Genomic DNA, 18,564 nt, shown 5'->3' with positions numbered 1-18,564 from the left:
ATATTGGCTGTCATGGACCAGAATCTGTTCCCCCCAAAAACTCCTAATCCCTAGTACTGCAGAGTTCCAGTTTGCTAGCTGCCAGAATGCGATATACCAGAAATGGAACGGCTTTTAAAAAGGAGAATTTAATGAGTTGCTAGTTTACAGTCCTAAGGCCGAGAAAATGTCCCAATTAAATGTCCCATCAAAGGCATCCAGGGAAACACACCTTGGTTCAAGAAGGCCGATGAAGTTCAGGGTGTTGCTCTCATCCGAGAAGGCACATGGTGAACACAGTCACGGTTTCTCCCTCGGCTGGAAGGGCACATGCTGAGCACAGCGTCATCTGGTAGCTTTCTCTCCTGGCTTCCTGTTTCATGAAGCTCTCTGCAAAGTGTTTTCCTTTTTCATCTCCAAAGCGCTGGCTGATGGACTCTCTGCTTTGTGGTGCTGCAGCATTCTCTGCTCTCTCTAAATCTCCTTCATTCTCCAAAATGTTTCCTCTTTTCTAGGACTTCAGAAACTAATCAAGACCCACCCAAATGGGTGGAGACACATCTCCCCTAATCCAGTTTAACAACCACCCTTGATTGGGTTACATCTCCAGGGAGATGATCTAATTCCAGATTCAAACATACAGTACTGAACAGGGATTATTCTGCCTTTACAAAATGGGATTTTGATTAAAACATGGCTTTCCTAGGGGGACACACATCATTTCAAACCAGCGCATGCAGAATGTGACCTTACTTAATACAGGGTCATAACATATGGAATTATGTAACTTATGATAAGGTCACACTGGAGTTGAGTGGACCCTTTAGGCAATATGACTGGGAACTAATAAGAGGATAAAAATTTGGACAGAGGCCGGTAAAGAGGATGACCATGTGATGGGGCAAAGATTGTATTATGCCAAAAGCCAAAGAAATTACAGACAAACCACTGCCAGAACTACACAGACTTCGAAGGTAGCATGGCCCTGGCGGCATCTTGATTTCAAAATTCTAGCCCCCAGAAGTGAGAGACAATACATTTCTTTTGTATTTTTTAAGTGATCACATCTTGGTACTTGGTTATGGAAGCCCTACAAAACTAAGACACTTGGCAAACTTCCTCTGTAACTTCTAAGGTTCCAGTTCCAATATCAACTCCTCTTTAAATTCTTTCTTCATCCTTTTATTCTCATGATTATTTTTACATACAGCTATTCCATCTTTTGCCACAAACAATCAGAAACAATATCTCTCCTCTTTGAGCATAAATCCTTCAAGGGCAAGAATAATCTATTTTGATTTGTATTCTCATAATTCTTGGCACATTTATAGATGGTCAATTTATTGACTTATCACAGACTGACATTAATTTTGCAGACGCACTAATAGAACTCTAGATATTAAGCATCACCCTTCTTAATACAGCTTCAGATATTCTTTTGATTTTTGAATCATTTCCCACTTTCCTGGTTTACTCTTGCCAATTTCCTACCACATCAGCTCCATTAATGGCTTGAATCTCCCCAGCAAATTTTCCTCCATACTGCCTTGGAAGAAATTTCTTTGTAATTAGTAGCATGAAAATCATAATCGAGAAATCTCAGATACAGTTTCAGTTGAAGAGAAATGTGGTAATTATTCCTTGAAACATAAAAGAAAAAAATTCCTTTGGTAGTTTTGTTCTTTCACCACACTTTAAACTAGTTCTTCCTTCTTTTCTTATTATTTCTTTTTTCCACTATCCTCCTTCTCCATCTTCCTATTCACTAATTTATTTCAAATGTCTCATTTCAGGTCTGACTTTAATCATATACTAATTTTTTTATTATAAAAATATATTTCTGTGCTATCTCACCAATGTTCAGTTTCTACGGGTGCTGGGTTGAATCTGCTGTGTAGCCCAGGAAAGACCATGTGATTTTAATCTGTTCCTGTGGGGCACACCTATTGTGGGTGGAACCTCTCAGTCAGGCCATTTCAATTGCGATGTGGCCCACGCCGTTCAAGGTGGGTCTCAGTCCTTTACTAAAGCCCTTTGAGAAGAAGATAAAAGACAGTAAAAGTTCAGAGAGCTTAGAAAGAAACCTCCCAGAGGTGTGAAGTGAGGACTCACAGGAGCTGAGAGAGAAAACAACTGAAACCAGAAGCTAAACCTGGGAGAGAAGGACCTGCAAACCTTGCCGTGTGCCTTCAATGTGATTTCCCATGTGACAAAGGAACCTCAGATGCCAACAGCCTTTCCTCAGAGAAGGTATCCTCTTGTTGTCCTTAATGTGAACATTTTTACAGCCTTAGAACTGTAACTTGTAACTTAATAAATCATTATTGTTAAAAGCCCACCCATTTCTGATATGTTGCATTCCCACAGTTTTAGCAGACTGAAATACCATGTTATGACATAAGGTCATTGATTATTAAGGTACCTGGTATTTCGCATTGTTTGTTTTCATCTAAAAAGGACACTGGGAAATACAAGTAAATTGCACAGGAGGTTTAGTTTTGTTGGATTTGGACCTCAAGTTAAGAGGGTTGAGTTAGCCATACTCCTCAATTCATGGCAGAATGTAAGGCACCAGTCTACACTCTCACCAGTAGGAGAGTTCTTCTATCTCACATCCCTGACAATAATAAGCAATATTTAGCTTTTGCTATCAGCCTAATGGCTTAAAAATTATATATATATATATATATATAGAGAGAGAGAGAGAGACATACATATATATTAATATTCCTTTTACTTTTTATTTGCTCATTTTATTGTTGGGTTTTCACATCACATATGCCTGTTAACTTCCAGTATTTTCTCTTCTATTTATTGCACCTGAATTCATAGATTCTTTCATCCATTAATTCATTGCCCATTTATCTGTCATACTTGCTGTCTGTCTCAGTTTTGTATGAACTGTTTAATTTTTTCTCAGTTTCAAATTTACAAATCATTTTTCCCAATCTCCTGTCTGCTTGGTAATTATGATGATGGTTTCCTTTTTTGAAAAGAAATTATTAATTTTATATAATCACATTAAGAAAATTCTATTAACTTTGTGTTTTAGATATTTACTTAAAAAGTTTACTTTATCTAAAGGTATTACATTTTAGATTACCAATGTAGTTTTACATTTCATAAATCAGTTTTAATCCATTTAGTTTATACTTTTTAATTTTATCCGTATAGCTCGAGAACATTTTCCCCAACAACGTGCAAAAACTACTCATTATTTCACCATCAGTTTATAATACTAACTTTTTATTTTATATTTAGCTCTGATATATACCTTGGTCTTTCCTTGAGGTCTTTATTCTCCTCCATTTGTCTATTTGTTTATTCCTTTAATGATACTTTCATAATCTGTAATCATTTAGGGAATGGATCAGGATCAAGAGTATTTTTCAAACATTCTAAGTGATTTAACAATACCTTGAAATCATGCAATAGATCATATTTTATTCCATAATGAATAGAGATCTCAGTAATTAATGGGGGTTAGTGATATATAAACCTAACTGGACTGAAGTTCATACATAATGGCTTCAGGATTAAGAGGACTAATAACAAGAAGAGACACAGTGATATATTGAAATGTATTTCTGAAGCATTGTCAATTTGTAAATAAGGCATCATGGTAAAAAAATATAGTCATAGAGTTCAACATTTAAATATTATTCACCAACAGGCTAAATGGTTACTTTGATTAAACTCATGTTTTTTGAAGTAATATATCACACTGTTACAAACCAAATATGTACATTGTTAGTAATACTGTGTATAAATAGTTATCTTTTATTGTTATTCTCTTTAATATACTGTTATGTAATTTCTAACTTTTGCATAGAGATGATATTATTTTTACAACAAGAGGAAGATATTTTTTCATAGTAGGCTGATCCATATATTTTCTTTGAATATGAATCTTTGAATATCAATCACCATTTTGTCACAGGCAGTTCTGCTAGGGCATTTGTCTATATGACCTACATAAGCCCTAGAGAATGTCCAAAAGGTCAGAAAAAAATTGTGATTGCTTGCAGACTGCATTGACTTTTGGGGAGAGGCAAGTTTACACATAAAAATGTGTCCTCTGAAGGGGCTCTTGAATACAAACTTCCTTGAGTACTTGCAAGTGAAATTTTTTTTCTAAAGCCTTGAAATTTGAAGGATGGCTTGACTAAATATATAATTCTACCTTCTTTTCCAGAGTTTTCTTTAAAATGTTGCTTATTATTCTCTTATATTGATTTTTGCTGTGGAAAAATAATTTATTCCATCCTGATTTCATTTTTTTATAAAGTGTTTTATTTTTGTTTTTGTTTTTTGTATGGGATGCACAGCTTAGACCAGCTTCATATAGATATTTTCCAATTGTGTAGGCTTTTAAAAATTTCTTCCTGAATTCTTCTTTTATATCTTTAAATATTTATCTAACAATTTTTAATTTTTTGGGGTGCTTTTGTGATGAATTTCCTCTGTTTCACAGTTTATCTTCTGAGAAATATCTTCGATCAGCAGAAAAGTCCATTCTTACATTTTCACCTCTTATTATATTAGCTTTATATGAATTTTGGTTGTTGTTTTTAAGATATTTAAACATTTCTTAGAGTTTACTTAGATCAGACGTAATACATTCCTATAGTAGTGTGAGGTACTGGGTGTCTTATTGGATCTCTTATTTTAAAAAATGCCTATTCTGGAAAAATGTGGAAATATTTAACTCCCCCCCCAAGGAATTCCTGATGTTCTCACAAGCATTAGGAACTACCAACTTAATAAGTCAAGCCCTTATGAAGCATTCCTGTGAAGGGAGACTAAGCCTACTTATAATTATGCCTGATAGTCATCTCTAGAGAACTTCTTTTGTTGTCCAGATGTGGCCTCTCTTTCTCTAAGCCAACTTTGCAAATAAACTCATTACCCACCCCCAGCACTACATGGGACACAACTCCTGGCATGAGCCTGGCCCTGGCATCATGGGATTGAGAAAGTCTTCTTGACCAAAAGGGGGAAAAGAAATGAAACAAGATAAAGTTTCAGTAGCTGAGAGATTTCAAATCGAGTTGCGAGATCATCCTGGAGGGTTTTTTTTAGGTATTATATATTCATTTTTAGTTTCTAGCATATTAGAATAGCTAGATGGAAATACCTGAAACTGTTGGACTGTAACCCAGTAGCCTTGACTCTTGAAGATGACTGTATAACTATATAGCTTTTAGAAAGTGACCATGTGATTGTGAAAACTTTGTGACTGGCACACCCTTTATCCGGCGTATGGGCAGATGAGTAAGAAAATAAAGAAAAATAAATACATAAATAACGGGGGTATGTGATGTTTTGGGTGTTCTTTTTTATTTTTATTTTCATTTAATTTATTTTTAGAGTAATGAAGATGTTCTAAAATTGATTGTGGCAATGAATGTACAACTGTATGATGATTCTGTGAGCCACTGATTATATACTTTGGATACTTATATGGTCTGTGAGTATATCTCAATAAAATTGCACTGAAAAAATGCCATTCTTTTGGTTCAAAGAGTGGCATTTACTGAACCCATGCTGTCATGGTCAGGTTCATGTGTCAACTTGGCCAGGAGCTGGTGCCTGGATGTCTGGTCGGGTAAGCACTGGCCTGCTATGAGGACAGTTCATGGACTTAAATCGTGATCACATGGGCTGCGTCCACAGATGATTGCATCTGTAATCAACTAAGGGGAGTGTCTTCTTCAATGAGTGATGGTTAAACTAATCACCAGAAGGCATTTAAGAGGATTCAGAAGAGACAGTCACTCTTCCTGCTTCAGCTAGTGAGCCTCTCCTGTGGAGTTTGTCCAGACCTTTTCACTGGAGCCACCAGCTTCAAGCCGCCTTATGGATTTTGGGCTCTTCCATTCCCATGGCTGCCCAGTCAGACTCTCCTGAGAGTTCACTGAGGATCTTCACTGGAGTTGCCGGTTTGTGGCCTGCCCGACAGACCCTGGACTCTACATCCCCACTGTTACATGAGACACTGAATATTTCCAAGCCTCTTCTTTTAAGCTTCCCAATAATCAGCATGCTGATGTACCTTTTCTCAGATCTTTCCTCAACATAAACCAATTCAGGGTGGGACTTATTCATTCTTGAGCGATTTTATCTATTCCATCCCTATTTAGAGCAGTCTGTACTTTCCTTCTTTTTTTTTTTTTTTTTTTTTTTTTAAGGAAAGACAGAGAGAAGGAAGGAAGGATAGAAGGAAGGAAGGAAGGAAGAAAGGGAAACATTTTTAAACATTTTCTTGTTTTATTGTATTCTGTTTCTCCGTTTTTGTTACATGGGCTGGGGCCGGGAATCGAACCGAGGTCCTCCGGCATAGCAGGCAAGCACTTTGCCCGCTGAGCCACCGCGGCCCGCCCACTTTCCTTCTTTTTTGCATTCTCTGCCCTACTTTCTGCTCTTGTTTGCCATATGGAACTTGTCTGGCTTAACTTAACTGAAGATTGGACTATTCTCTGTCTCACATGCATGCTGTACTTAAGGGTTTTGAATGGATTAATGTGCAATAATGTTTAAGCTCTATAATTATGGAGGTTGTGTAGTGAGATATGTATTTGTTGAACCATAAGTTCCCTATGGGAAGCTCATATGCTTCCTAAGTTATTCTATTTGAACATCAGAAAATTAATCATTTCCTTGTCAAGTGATAATTTCACATTTGAGCAATATCCATAGTGCCATAATGAATTTTCCAATTATAGACACATATAACAAGGATGTTTAAAACACCTGAAAAAATTCTGTTTTAGTGTTTCCAAAGTGAAACTTGGGAGATGTAATTTCCAAATGCAAATTTATATAGTTAAGCATCACATACCTGTTAAATTGTAAATAAACAAACAAAAGTCCTCCTGTGAAAGCTTTAATCTAGAAAACCAATCAACTGCTTCTTACCCTTGTGGGGAAATGTTATATATCACTTGACATACTAGTTTTTGAACTTTCTTGTAAATAGGAACAAAACAGTTGAGGAATCTATGAAAAATATATATTTCCTTGCCAGACCTCCAAAAGTCTAACATAGTAGATCTCTGTATTGAATCCCAGGCTGTTCGTTTCTCCTAAACCCCAAAGGTAAAGAAACAATTTCTTATGCTATCTCTGTTATTCCTTTCCTCAGATCCTTAGCTTTCCTTCACTGCACTAAACATGCAAAATAAATATTTGAGTATAGAAGCATGAACTTAAGGAGTCTTTAGAAATCATCTAAAATTAGTCTTTCATTTTAACTATGAGGAAAGTGATTCCAAGAAATATTAAAAATGCCCACTCCTGTGGAAACTGAGTCAAGACCCAGGTCTCTTCCCTCATTCACCTGATGCTACATCACAGATAGTTTCTTTGTGAATAAAGTTAATAAAACATCCAGGGATTTGCTCCAGTCAACATTGTGATATAAATGGAATTCAGAGTCTCTAGTCTTTTTCTATTTTTTTTTACACTTTCTCTTTTCCATTCGAAGTGGTACCCCTCCAGATATGTTCCTTCCAGAAATCAACAGTCCTTCCAACGTAAACTCATCAACAATAATCATTTTTCAAAGAAGCAAATCTGGATTTCCTCTTATGTTCAAGATTTAAAAAAATGATGCTAATTATTCTATGCAGTGTGAATTGTTGTAATGTAAAGTTGAAAGTTACATTAAAGTTAATGTCAACATTTATACTAGAGACATATTTTTCTGATCATCTGTTATGATTATGATCTTTACTGGGTGCTTTATAATTATCACTCCATTTATGCCTCAGTACAGCTCTGCAGTGAATATTTAACTATTGACAGTATCTAGATGAAGTCACTAAACTTTAGAGAGCACAAAACTTTCAGAAGAATCTGCCAATGCAAAAAAAAATGCTTTTTTGCATTTTCATTAATTTTGGGACTTGTAAATTGCTCCTCTTAAAGTTATAATGGGCAAATGAGAAGATATTCAGCCCAGAGGCAAGGCCTTAAGCTCCTGGTAAAAGAGCCAGATTGATCTTTATATGTTATTATTATTTATTGAGAAATTTGTGCCTGGAACTCTCCCAGATTCAAGTCTCAAACTGTTTTCCCAGTGCTGCCTGGTGATGGACTGTGGATCTAAACTTCGGGTATTTCCTGTGTACAGAAGTTTGTCTCTTGAAGCTTCACTTGCCTAAAATTTGGTCCTACAGGGTTATAGTCATTATCATCCATCTCTGCCTTAACGTTAATTTGAGCCCAATTGTTTCTTCATCTTCTTCTAACTTTAATTTCCTTTCTCAATTCTAGGTTTTTCAATAAATGTTTATAACCAAGACCCCCACATAGTCTAATTTCATTGTTTTGTGTATAAAGAAAATGCCCAACCCATAATATATTTTAGTTATTTAGCCATCATCAACTTTTAATAATATATCATCTCTCTTCCAATTTTTCAGCACTTAAAAAGTCATCTGGATGAACTTTCTCCTGCTTCTGCAAAATTAGAGAATTCTTTTTCATCCAGGAACATGGCTCTTTCAATGTACTTGCTTTTTACTTGGGGGATTAAAGATGTAGAAGAAACATATTTCAATCCTGCCTGCTCCTGACTCCCTAAACACACCACTTACTGAATGTAACTTGTTGGTCATTCTGCTCTATGTGATCACTAAATATTCCCCCTTTTCTCCTCAGTACTGACTGATGAGCACAAATAGCACAATACACAGAGTAGTTCACCATTCATAATAGCAATAAAGATGATACATATCTATAAATAGCTCATTGTTCAGTATAATTTAATATTCTGCAAGCTTTACTGAGATGCTTCTGAGACTGCAAATTATGGGTCCAGATTAATTTAATTTGTGAAATGAGGAAAGAACATTGGTATTCCTGTCGCTTATTGGGATTATGTATTCGATGTATAAATAGCAGTCACTTCCCAACACCATTTCTAGATGCAGGTATCTACAAAACTTTATAAATAAAATCCATTAACTTCTGCAAATGGTAATGTCTTTCTGTTTTCAAGTCTTTCCAGCCTAGAAAAGAGAACCTACATTTTTTTCCTGAAGTCTAGGATAGACAAGGAATGTCCGCGACTTCTCGCTCAGCATCAAGCCCCCGGCCGGCGGGTGAGACAATGAGGAGAGACAGAGAGACGCAGACAAATCCGCGCTGGTGAGAAACACAGATCCAAGACACGTAGCAGTTGTAAGCACAGACCTTTACTGGAGTTAAGCTTGCATTCTCTGTTACAGGTTCCGCGCGGGACAAGATACCCCGCGGGGGAACAACCTCTATGCGGCCGTCAGGCACGGCTCCCTGTGGGTCGTCTCCACCCACCCTGTCCGGGTAACCTCTTATATACTGTGCCCAAACCCAATAGGTTAGTGCCACGTATACAGAGGTGATTGGAAGATAGGGTTGGTGGGTGCGTACGTCATACGCGGAAACAGGATGCGGGCGCCATCTTGACTCACTCGATGGGCGGGGGGAACTCTAGAGCAGGCCGCAGCGCGACCACTAGGCCCAACCCGGGAGGCGGCTCTCCACATCTCCCCCTTTTTTATTATTTTTGGTCCGTAGACCCTTTCTTAGACCCAGTGTCTCCATTGATGAGTGAGCTCCCGTGAGCTTGATTAGCCCACTACTTGTTTTGGTGCTTTGGGGAGTCTGGACTAGGCTCCAGCCATCTTGCGGCTGAACCTCTGGCACCGACCAGAATGCTCACCTCATATAGAGACCGGAGAGCCCGTGAGCTGGAAACCACGTGACTCTCCCTGCAGTGCTTCGCCTCGCAACTGGGCTAAGCGGGGCTCAGGAGAGCGGCAACCAGAGTCGAGAGTGTCACTAGATGTCTCTGTGCAATGGCCGGAGTCTAGTCTGGCCAGGACCGTGACTCTGCCTTAGAGATCATCCTTTAGACAAAAATTATGACTTCTGGTGCCGCCTTTTACACCCGGGACACGGCCATGGGCTTTGCAGCAGACCTTACTTTCGAGCGTCCCGCCTTGAGTGGCCGTGACGGGCCACGCAGTGGGGGGGAGGACAGGGCTACGGTGCGGGTGTCGCCAGGGGCATCAGGGGCAAGTGACATAGCCAACATAGTGGTGACGCGTAGCTGTTGCTGCGTCTGGAACAAGCGTTCTAACAAACATTTAACAATGAACAGAGTTACTAAGAGTCCCACTGCTACGAGAATCCAAGTAGTCAAATTGGGCCAAGAGAACCAAGAGGTGACTCGGTTCCACAGACTTTGTACAGTCTCGCCCAGTTTGGAAAGGTCGAAGGCAACGGGGGTTATTAAAACTGGTCCCCCTTCTAAACAATCGAAGGGTGACCGGCGTTTTCGTTGCCATCTCGTCAGTCGCCGCCGTCATCAGCAGAGTTGGAGACCGGGTCGGACGGTTCAGGTTGAAGGTTTGCTGATTTGTTGGGCAGCAGTTCCTCGGCGCCCCCGGGCGGTGTCACGGTTCTCACCAGTCTTTCCGGAACCCACACTGGTTGACGTCCTGGTTCCTAGGGAAAAACACAAACAGAGCCTCTGGCCCAGCTGAGCACTGGGTCAGGGCCTTGCCATTGTCCTGACAGGACATCTTTCCATTGGACTAGACCTCTATGTGGAGGACTCGGAGTGGTGTGTTGAAGGGCAGGTGTCATTCCCTGTGAATTTTCATTTAAAAAATTATACGTAAGCAAGGCTATGGACAGTTGAGCCTTTGGGGACAGGCCGTGACTTATTCCCCCTTTCTGTTTTTTGAGCAAGTCTTTAAGAGACCTGTGTGCTCTTTCAATGATTCCTTGCCCTTGAGGGTTGTAAGGGATACCATGTTTTAATTGCACTTCCATATTTGCACAAAATCTTTGGAAGGCTTTGCTGGTGTAAGCAGGTCCGTTATCTGTTTTTAATATTTTCAGCTTACCCCAAGCTGCCCAAGCGGCAAGGCAGTGTGCAATTACTTGGTGGACTCTTTCTCCTGATTCGGCAGAGGCAAATAATATCTGAGACCATGTGTCTACTGACACATGCAGGTATTTAATTTTACCATAGACTCCATGCAATTATTAATGGCTCTTAAATCATGTAACAATCTCCATCTGCCTGATTTTTTCTTTATGACAAATACGGGTGTGTTCCAAGGCGATGTGGAGGGAATGATATGGCTCTCTTTTAGCTGTATAGACACTAGAGTGTGTAATGCTGAGAGTTTTTCCTGTGATAATGGCCACTGAGGCACCCACACCGGGGTACTGGTCTTCCATTTTAGTTTTATAGGTGTGGGTGGGAATCTCTCCTCAGTGGCCCCTAGGAAAAACCCAGGCCTCGTCTGTCAGAATTGGAGACAGCTTGTATAGGCCTTGCGCGCCCGTGCAATGAGGCTCCTAAGCCTTTGCCGGGGACATATCCCATTCCTTTTAACAAGCGCTCAGAAGTTGGAGAGCAGCCACTGTAATTACCTGATTCGGCCACCAGAGGGAGCCCGTGGTGAGGGTTTTTGGCGAGATCACCAAAACCATTCACCGGAAGCCGCCGCGCCCCTGCAGCAGGCGCTGGCGGGGCGGAAGGCTGCGTGGGTGAGACAGGGGGCCTCCCCCAATCGATCAGCGGAGGCGCGTCTGCACCCTCGGTCTCATCACCATCTGACTCTGAGTCAGAGGTGTCTGAACTAGCGCCAGACTCTGGCGGCTTACAAGTGGGCGGCTCACTTTCACAGGAGCCGTCCGCTAAAAGGGTCTTTAAGGGAGCTAACAAAGGTAAACTTCCGGACTGCCCCATGTTTGCAGTCGGCACTGTACTTTAATCACTCGGAGAGCTCTTCCGAGTCCCCGGGGCTACCTGAAAGCCCGCGGGCCTTAACTCTCACGTAATAAGAAGTACTCACCTTCTCGCGGTGATCAAGCGCGGGAAGTCCGCTGCGAACTCAAGAAGCACGTCCTCACCAGCTCGGGGAAAGGCAGCAGAAGGTTCCCCGTACGGGCCACCACTTGTCCGCGACTTCTCGCTCAGCGTCAAGCCCCCGGCCGGCGGGTGAGACAATGAGGAGAGACAGAGAGACGCAGACAAATCCGCGCTGGTGAGAAACACAGATCCAAGACACGTAGCAGTTGTAAGCACAGACCTTTACTGGAGTTAAGCTTGCATTCTCTGTTACAGGTTCCGCGCGGGACAAGATACCCCGCGGGGGAACAACCTCTATGCGGCCGTCAGGCACGGCTCCCTGTGGGTCGTCTCCACCCACCCTGTCCGGGTAACCTCTTATATACTGTGCCCAAACCCAATAGGTTAGTGCCACGTATACAGAGGTGATTGGAAGATAGGGTTGGTGGGTGCGTACGTCATACGCGGAAACAGGATGCGGGCGCCATCTTGACTCACTCGATGGGCGGGGGGAACTCTAGAGCAGGCCGCAGCGCGACCACTAGGCCCAACCCGGGAGGCGGCTCTCCACAAAGGAAACCACTACACTTGTTAATTTATATTTAACTGAGCAAGATTACCGAGATCCAGGACTCCCTTGCATAGTTTTTCCCCTTACATTTTACCTCCATAATAACATGGGTATCTTTAAGCTTTGACCAAACATCCCCATTCCACATAGAGAAATTAAATTCTATCAGCACAGTATCTGCAGCTTCAATACAGAGGGTTCTACTCAAACTATCACTCATATAAGACACTGAAATGTGTGTGGTGGGGGGTGGGGTATGGCTTGTGAGTAAGACAGGAGAGTATGGAATGGGTGTGAATTCTCAACTACGGAGAAGCAAACATGAAAGAGACTAGTGTTCTCAAATATGCGGTCCTAGAAATTCAACAGAATTTCAGTTTTTGATGTGTAAGAACTAGAAAGTATACGATTTTGAGATTATATGTGTCCGCATGCATATAATATAAAATTGTGATTTTTTTTCTGATAACAGGCTTGCTTGCTCTTGCTTCTTGGCTTTAAACATATGTAGTGATTACAATTTCTACATAGTATATAGAAGGCTAGAAGGAGCTTCCTTTATAACTTTTATATAAGAAATGCTGGATAATTTACAAAAGTTCCAACCTATTCAACCCAACAGAGAGCTGAGGTCACAGGAAATTTCAGGAAAGACAGGCACTTCTAGGGAGAGACATGATGCAAACATTTACTTATCTGGGGTAGACATGGTACCACATACAATCTGGTTAAATAGAATTCTACTAAAAATTTTAGTGAATTACTAAAAGCCAACAATGTATAACTGTAAGAGTAAAAAACCCATAAGTGCTTGTTCTAGTTTGCTAGCTGCTGGAATGCAGTATACCAGAAACGGAATGGCTCTTAAAAAGGGGAATTTAATGAGTTGCTAGTTTACAGTTCTAAGGCTGAGGAAAGGTCCCAATTAAAACAAGTCTATAGAAATGTCCAATCGAAGGCATCCAGGGAAAGATACCTTGGTTCAAGAAGGCTGATGAAGTTCAGGGTTTCTCTCTCAAGTGAGAAGACACATGGCGAACACAGTCAGGGCTTCTCTCTTGGCTGGAAGGGCACAAGATGAATACAGCATCATCTGCTAGCTTTCTCTCCTGGCTTCTGGTTTCTGGTTTCATGAAGCTCCCCAGGAGGCGTCTTCCTTCTTCATCTCCAAAGGTCGCTGGCTAGTGGACTCTGCGTCTCATGGCTACTTTGTTCTACTCTCTCTGAATCTCTCTCTCCAAAATGTTTCCTCTTTTATAGGACTTCAGAAACTAAGAACAACCGACTCAAATGGGTGGAGACATGTCATCCCCCAATCCAGTTTAACAACCATTCCCAACCAAATCACATCAACCAGGGAGATGATCTCATTACAGTTCCAAATATACAGTATTGCATAAGGATTATTCTACCTTTAAGAAATGGGATTTATATCAAAACATGGCTTTTCTTAGGGGGCATACTTCCTTTCAAACCAGCACAGTGCTTTAGACACAAGCATAGTGGGGTATCTAATCCCAGTTTGGACCTTAGTTATCATGTATTTGGGTTTGTTAAAGTCACTTGAAATTCAAAAATTTTCACAGGATTTTTCTAAGATGGCTCAGCATGTGCCTCATGAGAAATAGTGGACGAAGGGTGAGATTCAGGAGAAACATTCCTCTGACATGCGAGTGTGGTAGAAGAGAACAGCAGCACCCTGGGAAAGAGCCATGCCTCAGTAAGACCCTTCTCTTATCTACCCTGTGTTCTGTGTTATACCAATCAAAATTGCTGGGGAAAGGGCTGCAAACCTTTCTTCCCAGTGACTACCTATTACAGCTGCTTTAATAGAAAAGAAAAAAGGAAGGAAGGAAGAGAGGGAAGGAAGGGAAGGAGGGGGAAGGAAGAAAGGAAGGAAGGAAGTAAAAGAGAGGAAAGGAGGAAAAAGAAGAATGGAGGGAAGAAAGAGAAGAAGAAAGGACTATTGCTGTTTCTTGGGGAGGGACAACTCCTACCCACAGACACTCTTGAAGTCCTCCCTGCTGAGAACCAGGTTAATGGGTCTGCTTAAGACTGAGGTTGAACCCAAACAAGAGAATACACATCTACTTCTAACGCCCCCACCAGGTTTTTCAGCATCAAGAGTAGTAAGAGTGCAAGATCAAGGAGAAAGAGTCTATGAGGACTCTCTAAAGCTGAAAGTGGAAAACATTCATTAAACTAGCCGAGACCCTAAGCATAAGGTCACCACAAAGGGACTTGAATACTGCAATGAATGAGGCTGGCCATAGTAACAACAAAGCCCCAACTCAGCTCAATTCATTATAAGTTCCATCCAATTTCTCACATAAGACCTTGAAAAGTGTGCCCAAGTCCAAACATAAAATATTATTTTACTTTATTTCTATTTGTTTACACAAGATATACAAGTTTCAACAACAATAACAACAAATATGAAACACCAAAAGCAGAACAATTAATAACACCAGACTTGAATATGACCCAAGATGATGAGTTATCAGACAGGAAAATTCAAATAATTATGATTATTATGTTAAAGGCTCTGGTGGAAAAGTGAACTACATGCATGAAAAAACTGGAAGTTCCAGAAGAGAGACGCAAGTGATAAAAAAGTATCAATGATAAATGGCATAAACAAAGACCATGGAAATAAAGATGAATAATTCCTTAAATAGATTCATAAGTAGACTGGACACAGCCAAAAAAATAAATGATAAACTTGAAGGAATAGAAATTACTCAACACAGAAAATAAAGAGAGAAAAGGAAAAGGGGGAAACAAAGACAGAGCATCCAATAATTCTTGGACAATATCAAACCATCCAGTACATACATGTATGTACTGTCTCTTCTTGGTACCTCCAAGAAGAGACAGTACAAGGCAAGAGAGAGAGAGAGAAAGAGATTTCCAAAATTAGGCAATGTACCAAATTCCAAATTATATATCCAAGAAGCTTAGGGAAAATCAAGTGGGATAAATATAAAATAAGCAAACAAATAAAAAACACCAAAAAATAAACAAAACAAATCATAACATATTCAAACTATGGAAAACCAATATTAACAGGTAATATTATAAACATCCAAAGGAAAACTAAAACTTATTGCACACAGAGGAGAATTTTATGCCTAGCAAAAAAATATATTATTCAAAAAAGGAAGGAGAAATAAAAATTTTCTAATACAATCAAATACTGAGAGGATTCATTATGGTAAAGCTGCTCTAAAATAAATGTTAAAGGAACTTCTGTGGCAGTTGGAATATGATACACACAGGAAATTAGATAAATGCATAAAAACACTGTGCTGGTTTGAAAATATTATGCACCCCAGAAAAGCCATATTTTAATCCTGATGTAGTCTTGTGGGGGCAGCCTTATCTTTAAATCCTGATTCAATATTGTAGGCGGAAACTTTTTATTAAGTTATCTCCATGGAGATGGGCACACCCAGGTGTGGGTATGACCTATGATTAGATGGAGATGTGACTCCACCCATTCCAGATGGATCTTGATTAGTTTACTGGAATCCTTTAAAAGAAACATATTGGAGAAACAACAGAGCTGACAGAGAGCCAACAGAGTGAGAGAGAGAGAGAGAGAGAGAGAGAGCTGACACAGATGCTGACACTTGGAGAACAGAGAAACAGAGGTTTGGAGATACCTGGAGACTGGCAGATGTTGCCATGAGATGTTAAGCAAGTCAGGACCTGGAGAGAGCCAAAGATGAAAGCCAACCCAGAGAAGCAAAGTGAGGAACCCCCACAGGAACAGAGGCTGAAAGCAAAGAAGCCCAGGAGCAAGGGAGTAGCAGATGCCAGCCACATGGCTACCCAACTGACAGAGGTGTTCCTTACCCAGCAATCCTCCTTGAGTTTAGGTACCTATACTAAACTGGATGACTTAGTTTGGACATTTTTGTAGGCTTAGAACTGTAAACTTCTTACGTATTACATTCTCTTTTATAAAGGTCATTCCAGTTCTAGTATATCACATTCCAGCAGCTTGCAAACTACCACACACACACACACACACACACACACACACACACACACAAACAAACAAACAAAAAAAACCAACTGCAAAGCACCCAATTATGTAAATGAAAGCAAATATAAAATTATCTTTCTTAGCTTTAATCACTCTATTGAACCTCTATATCAAAAGGAGTAGCAACATACTGGGTGCTTACAGAACAGTGAAAGTAATGAACTATATATATATATATAACAATATATAGTTATAACAGAAATATAACAAAGAATGTGTGAGCAATTAAGAGGACATTGATGAAGGTCCTTATTTGTACATGTGAAGTATTATATTATTTGAAGGTTAACTGTGATTATTTAAAGAATTACTTTTTAAACTCTATGGAAGTCACTAAAAAATAGGAAAGCAGATAAAAGTAATAAATAAATAATGAAGATAAGAAAGAATCATAAAATAATATTAGAAGATAAAATAAAAGAGAAAAAATAAACATGGAAAACAAATCACAAGATTCACAATTTTATCCAATCACAGAAATACTGTATTAAATGCAAATGTTCTAAATTCACTGCTGTAAAGATTGATTGTCAGATTGTATTAAAAATCAAGACCCAAATTTAATAAAGAAATTCACTTTAATATAAAAATATATAATAGTAAAATAATGTAAACTGCAGATACTGTGAATATTAATCAAGATAAAATTGTAGTAGCTATGTTTATATGAGAGCAAACAGACTTCAAATCAAGGATTAATACCATGGTTAAAGAGAGACATTACATAATGATAAAGGGACCAATTACCAAGTGTGCCTAGTAATCCTAAATGTGCATTCACTTACCAATACAGCTTCGAAATAAGAGAACTAAAAAAGCGATAGAGATGAAAGGAGAAAAAGGTATATTTGGGATCTTAGTACTCTTAGACAGTAAGTCAACAATTGTATAAAAGATCCAACACTAACAAACAATTTGACTTGACAGTTATAAGACACATATACATCAAAAACAAGCTATGCATTGTTTTCAAAGCTAAATGGAATATTTATTAATGTAAATCGGGCCATAAAACAAAGCTTTAAACATTTAAATAATGGACACCATAAAAGTATTTCTTGGACCATAACAGAATTAAGTTAGAAAATGATAACAGAAATATATGTGGACAACTATATTTATAAATTTAAAAACACAGCATATTCAAATTTGTTAGATGTAGTTACAATTCATCTTAAAAAGAAATTTATAGCTTTAAATGTTTATCTTGGAAAAGAAACAAAAAAGCCCCAAGTCAATAATCTAAGCTTGTACTCTGACAAACTACAAAGAACAAGACAAATAAGCCAGAAGCAAGTAGATAAAAGAAATTTTAAAAGGTAAAAAACAAATCAATGAAAACAGGAAAAGTAAACCAATATAGAGAAACAAAGAAACCAACAAGCTAGTCTTTGAAAGATCAAAACTGATAAAACTTTTGGCAGATGTGCCAAGAAAAAAACTGAGAATATGTAAATCACCCAGACCCCGAGTACTAAAGAGGAGACACTGTGTACTGTTATCTGAGGGGCCTGGCTTCTTGCCAAACTTGGATGCCACAGTTCCGGCGGGACCACAGGCCATTACAGAGACTTCACCTCCCCCGCCTCACGGGAGAAGCTGCCCCGCCCCATCCGACACGGTGAACGGCCAGCAGATCGCAGTTCCTGAAGGGATTTGCAGTAAAGGACTCAGCTCCCGGCTGATCAAGCCCTTACCCATATCCACCTCCCTACCTCCAGGCCTTTTCCGGTCATCTCTGCTGAGTCCGTGTATGGGGGGAGGAAAAGAAGAATGAAGACATTTTTCTCCGCTCAGTGTATTTCCACTCCAGTGTCTGGGCTCGTAAAATTGCAGAAGCCTTTTTTCAGGTCTCCCACATCAGTGAGCCTCCCCACACCTGTGCTCACCGGCGGATTACCCAGGAGGCTCCATGGAAGGGAGGGGGATGGAATGGGAGGGACCAGCACTTTTTCTTCACGTTAGCCTCTCCACAACAGCCATGGTCACCTGCGCTCAACTGAGCTCTTGACATTATTCATTAAGAGTATAAGAGAATGTTTTATCAACTTTATATCCAGAAATTCATAAATTTAGATGAAATAGAAAATGCCCTTGGTAGACAAAATC

At 39.7% G+C, this 18,564-nt stretch overlaps 1 protein-coding gene across 1 annotated transcript in view; it reads right to left on the bottom strand.

Moving 5' to 3' along the window:
• The window catches only part of LOC143651367 (seizure 6-like protein), a 69,811-nt gene that overhangs the window by 35,165 nt on the left and 16,082 nt on the right, over window positions 1-18,564 (bottom strand).

The sequence above is a fragment of the Tamandua tetradactyla genome, chromosome 12, assembly GCF_023851605.1.
Source record: "Tamandua tetradactyla isolate mTamTet1 chromosome 12, mTamTet1.pri, whole genome shotgun sequence".
NCBI classification, from domain to species: Eukaryota; Metazoa; Chordata; class Mammalia; order Pilosa; family Myrmecophagidae; genus Tamandua; species Tamandua tetradactyla.
The sequence above is the reverse complement of the archived record's forward strand: the minus strand, read 5'-3'. Positions and strand labels throughout refer to the sequence as shown.